A 6,003-nucleotide genomic window follows, 5' to 3' on the forward strand; every position below is an offset into this window, starting at 1 on the left:
CTGAACTACGCAGAGATGCACGCAGAAGCAGGGAACCGGAAAGGAGTGCGCTGTGAGGCATAGTCAGTTCTTCTGGGGGGGAACTTTATTCCCTAGCACTTTGTCTGCGTTGTCGTCCTTACGCTTGCAGCGTCTTTTAAAATATTTCTTTAGAGACATAGAGGATGCAGTTGTTGAAGAAGGCTGTTTCTGCACGAACTGCATAAAGCGCTCGAACTTATCAAGGCATTGATGTAATGAAATAATAATAAAATACTTCGCTGTTACCTCGAACTAAAGACGTATCGGAATAACATGCATTGTGTTTAAAATGACAATATGTGAATTGTATCCTAATAAAAAGAGATAATATTAATATTAATAATAATAATAATAATAATAATAATAATGCAAAAGACCGTATTTACTTGCATTATTAACTTCAAGTCAATGCAACAATGCACAGTACATATGGGTATAGAAAATCTATGGATTGACGGGTGACGTGGGTGATTAACGATTTATTAGAGAAAGGTTATAGGCGATGCTGTATGATTCACTAAATGTTTTTTTTTCTTCTTACAACTCCCGATATCGGTGGTCGAGGGACGTCTTGCAATTCAACTTGTCTTGCACTAAGATGATGTATATTGCGGTGCAATGAAAGAATGTGAGCTTGGTGCATACATGTGACGGAACGGAAATGCTTCTGGAGACTTCCAGGATCTCCCTGGTGTGGCCGTGTGGGCGGCTCTCCGATCACAGAGCGCCGTGGGCAGAGGAGCCTCGGCCGTCCACTGAGTGGTTGTCTTGGCCGGGTTTCTTTGGGGGCTGCGCTGCGTGTGGCTTTGCGTTTCCATTTTGAAATAGTCATCTAGACCTATGATTAATGTTCCTTTAAACACGATTCGACGAGGAAGTGAATAATCGAACGTGATCCGAAATCACAACTTAGAAAATTACGTCTATTTCTACCCACTCTTCAGTTTCCCAGATTACTGATTTGTACCCGTACAAATAATAATAATAATAATAATAATAATAATAATAATAATAATAATCATAATAATATCTCACTGCCACCGATTTAGAGGATTGGTCTGAACCCTGTACAGAGCAAATAATGTAAATCCTGAGTATTGAGGTACAGGCTAAAACATTAGCATAGAGTATCTATGGGTAGACGGACTTTAGTGTTGAGTTCATAGTATTGAGTTTCAGTAATGTTTAGAGACTTTAGACTATACTTGATGACTGGGTTGAGTTTGGGACAGAGGACAGATATTACTCAGTGTGTTAATAGACTGAAAAATGTAATGCAGAAAGTGTATTGTATTGAGTTGAGTACAGACTGAGGGAGACTTTATTGAGTATTGGGTGCAATGGTGTAACTTTGGGTTGAATATTGGGGGGTTGAGGTCTCCACACATTTAGGGGGTTCCAGGGGGTTGCATTGGGCAGTTTTAATTATGGATGGGGGGTTACCACTGTAATTTACGCTCATGATAGAGTAGACCACAGGCAGTACTGGGTAGTGTGCATATTGTACTGAGTACAGTTTGCTGTAGTGGATAGACCACAAGCAGTATTGTTTATAGGCAGACCACAGACTGTACTATGAGTGCAGTTTATGGTACTGCATGGCACAGAAAGGTCACTGGCAGAGCAGCCAGACAAGGCCCTGCTGGGTTTTATTTTGTGCCTGTGTTTTCACACTGTGCCCCGTCTTTCAAAATTAAATGAGAAAAAGAGTTTAGTGTGGTAAAAGAGGCATCACTTCTTGGCACGTAAAGGGTCAGTGCAGGTATGACAGCATTCTTCTGGGTCTGAACTGTTAAATTCACAGATGGCTGTTTAATGGCACCTTGGCTCTTGTGGGAAATGCACGAGTCAGTTTAGAGAACAGCAGCACCTTGTTTCCGTCAGTAAGGTGGGGATCTCGGTGGGGTGTCATCCAGGTGTTTTGCTCAGCAGAGACCAGCAGTTCAACCCCTTGCAGTTCGGGAATTTGGTCACATGTCCAGGAAAGAGGGGCGGAGAATGCCGGACGAGCAAAACGGGGAGGCGGCCTGGAGCCGCCCCCTCTCTCCAGGCGCATCTGTTGTGGGTATGTAGGAGCGGAAGAGGAGACGGAGGAGGCTCTGGGACAGACGGGGATGTCGGATTAGTCATTAATCGCCGGAATTCTGGGGCTTCGGAGACCTGAGCCTGCATTGTTTACGGAACAGCATGCTGCCCCTCTGCCTCCCTTTGGTCAAAGTCGTCCATCCAGCTCTGCTTCTACCTCATTATTTTATATGTAAATGTAGTTATTTATTTACTTATATGCCACCTTAATTTAGTTATATGCTGCCTTAAATGTTAATGGAGGCAAGAACTGTATTGCATGCATGCAGTATAGATTAATCAATCACAAACTTTCCTCCAAACTTTTGGGACTCACTCGGGCATATATTATTCCCTGTTTATGCAGCAGAATCACCCCCAATTTAGTAATTCTCTCAAGTACATTGGGTGAACTAACAACCTATCCCCCTCTCCTGGGTCTCGAAGCTGTGATTGTTCACAGGTGCAGGGTAACACGGCAAGTCATGGTGATTTTTAAAAAGTGTTCGAGAAAACTACTTATCAAGCCTCGCCGTGTGCCTGTGACACCGAATACGAGCCACTGGAATTGTACTTCTTATAAAATCTTGGTGCAAAGGCATCTAGCGGACAACCCTTTCCCCCGCAGCAGGAGTGAAATCCCTTCACGGACTCCCTCCTCTGACTGTGAACCCCAGCCTCGCCTTGGCAAACACGGCCTGGCTGCTGCCGTGGAGTCCTGGCCAGCCCGACTCTCTTGGTTTGCCCCCTGGGGAAGCCTGACTTGACTGCGGGGGGGGGGACAATAACGGTGGATAATGGAACTGCACTGCTAAGACCGCACCAGCTGTGACTTGCAAACAAAGTCCCGTCAACGCATAAGACCTCACTTGGAGACAGCTGCTACGGTACAGGGTGGGTTTACTGTGCTTGCCAATCTTTTATATCCCATAATATTCCACTCAGCTGGTGCTCTTTGTAATTTTCATGCCCATGACACCTTTTCAAAACAACAACTACTAACCTGTGTTTGAAGCTGTTTATGCTGCTACTCTAGTTGTGTAAATACACGAAACAGTATTTAATTTGTGTTTTACAGGATGTTATCTACACACTAAAATAACCCTTCAATGACAGAAAGCGTATGCTGTAGGGCAGGTAGCACGCTCAGCTAGCAGGGAGCAGTTATTGTTGAGGCTCACGTCTCTAGGAAAGCGGCCTGTGCCTTTCTGTCCAAGTGGCAACGCTGCAGTGTGACCTCCAGAGGGCGCTGTTTCGCGAAACTCTGAGCCTAAGGACCAAGAAAAGAGAAACGATTAAACATGATGCCTGTCTCTATTCAAGTATAGTCTGTGATGTTTACAATCATCTTGTCTTTTCATAAATCCCATGGGGGGAGTTGGTCATCAGACCTGAATTGAACCAGTGAAAATATCCTGCAATATACGTGGATAACATTTGGATTGGGTTTGGAATTGGTTCAGGTAAATGTGCAAATGACTGATTATATATATATAAAAGTAACTAATTCCCCAAGGTCTAATGCTTCACTTTTCCAGATTAAACGTGAGATAAGCCTCCAGGATTTTAAAGAAACTGCAAGTTTAGAAACACCTCAACTTTTAACAAATTATATAGATTTGTGCTCAGTACATTATCAGTGGATGGGAAAGACTATGTATATTAAATGGAATTCTGGGAACTGGTGTGGGGGGGGGGGGCATAAATATTTGCATGTTTTCCCAAAAATTTTCCCAAAATCAAGGTGCAGTAAAAGGCTCATCATACAGCACATCTGAAAAGCTTAAATGTCTAACATTTCCACTATATATCTTGAAATGCCCTTTCTTGTTGGGGGGGGGAGAGGCTGGGGTGGGGGTGGTTTCAATACATGATTACCTGTAATTTAGTGCTTTAGCCCTCATTTCCCACAGCGGTCATTTGGCATCACAGTGATAAGTGAAAAAGGATTTAAACCATGAGGCCCTTTGTTAAAGGGGCTGATCGCGGGCACGAGGTCCGGCAGCAGCAGTCGGTGCCCACGCTGGCCCACACACTCCTACGGGCTTTCTGTCCTCAATGCAGGAAGGAGCGCCAGGCCCGGCCTGCAACATAAAGGTCTCACTGCCACCTGTGTTCAACCTATCAAACGAATCTCCAGCAACTCAAGCAACAAAGGGTCTTGATGTTTGTTTTTGAGGACAAACTGGAGATACACGTGATGAAGAGGAAGAGAGGGATCCAGCCTCCTAAGAGCTCGGGACAGTGGTGTCCTGAATGCGCCCAGGAGGTGCCTATGTAACTCAAATCATCTTGTGATCCGATGACCTCTCAAAGATTATCCAGACCGCCTGGAGGGACCCCACCCTTAGGTCTCCTCCAATGAGATTTCCCCGTGCGTGTGACTGGAGCACCCTTCAGGCTGAACAGCCACACTGTGCGGTCGCAGGGCCCAAATTTTCAAAATCACAATCCTCAAACCTCTTTAACGTCTAATTTGTTGGAAACGCTGTGCTTGTGCAAGATGGAGCCTAATCCCCAAGGAGAATATGGGCTTCAAACTCCACTCCTTCTGCCACCTTTTATAGATGTTGCCAATTGGTATTTCAATCAATGTCACTTTGACAATGGAAACAACAAAAAACATCATCAGTCTGTGCAAATCGAACAATTTAAATTTTTTTGCGAAATAATATGTACGATTTTGTGACTTTGCTTAGAAAGGAATGCAGCCCTGTGGTCGTAAAAAATATTCCTTTTTTAGTGTGTAAAAATAATAAAATCAGTTTTAATTTTAACAAGCACACAGTTAATCAATAATTGTGCTGTGGGTTTGAGATGGAAATAAAACAGCTACTGCCCAGGGTATGGTTATGCAGAAAGTAGGGTTGTCCGCCTTCGAATATGACTTTTGTATAGACAAGGATTAAAAGGCGACGCAACCAGACAGTTTGGCTGGTTTCCAGTCCAGACAAAAACCGCAGGACGGACAGAAGTTTAAACAGGGAATGATAAAATCCATGGAATGAAAAAGCTGTGCAATAATACTTTACCTTTGCAAGTTAAATGATATGTGATATTAAATGAAAAGAAACACTGAGGACTGATGGGAGATTATCTCGTTCCACGCAGTTGATGTCACCAGGGGCAGAATAATGCATAGAATATCATAGGCTATAGCCTGGGGCCTCGGCAACCGGCAGGACCCCACCCCGTCTGATGAAACATGGAAGAGTTTGTGTCCATGTCGATGTCCGTTCAGAGCCCACAGATAAGTTAATCCCTCCCTGGGCATTTCCCAGCCTAGTTTTTATTATGGGGAAAAAAAAGTAGAGAAGCAGTTGAATTTGCATTCATATAAAGTCTATAAAAAACGGAAGTGCAATATCCTGGTGGTAACAGGAGTTATAGAGCAGACTGGAACAAGCATTCAGACAAAGGTGAAGAAGTCAGTGCACGTCGAGAAAGCGGAAAGCAGCAAGGAGAGAAAATAATGACCACTGATGGTGGGCCTCGCTAACTCTGCAGTCGACATCCTGATGTGGTTGCCATAGCTGCCAGGTTCTCACAGGGCTTGACAGAGGGTAGGAAGGGGAGGGGGAAGTGGCTGCGGGAGGGGGGAGGGGGGTAGGCTCCGACTGGGGACCGCAGCCACTCGTGGGTTAATTGCTAGTGTCGCTCGAGGCGAGCTCTCTCTACTGCTTCACATCTTGCCGTAGAAAAGAAATTAAATAATAATCCCCCTTGGCATGTCCTTGTCAAGCAGGCAATTTTTTAAATCCCAGGTCCTCAGAAGCTGAATGAAAGACCGGCACCGTTGAAGCGGATGGGGGCAAATAATGGAGAAATAGGTTTGCAGACAGTAGTGTGTGTGTAGGGAAGAAAAACAACACAGAACGGACAGATGTCCCCCGACTGACATCGGAAATGAGCCCAGCT

This window comes from Paramormyrops kingsleyae, chromosome 23 (assembly GCF_048594095.1).
Source record: "Paramormyrops kingsleyae isolate MSU_618 chromosome 23, PKINGS_0.4, whole genome shotgun sequence".
NCBI lineage: Eukaryota > Metazoa > Chordata > Actinopteri > Osteoglossiformes > Mormyridae > Paramormyrops > Paramormyrops kingsleyae.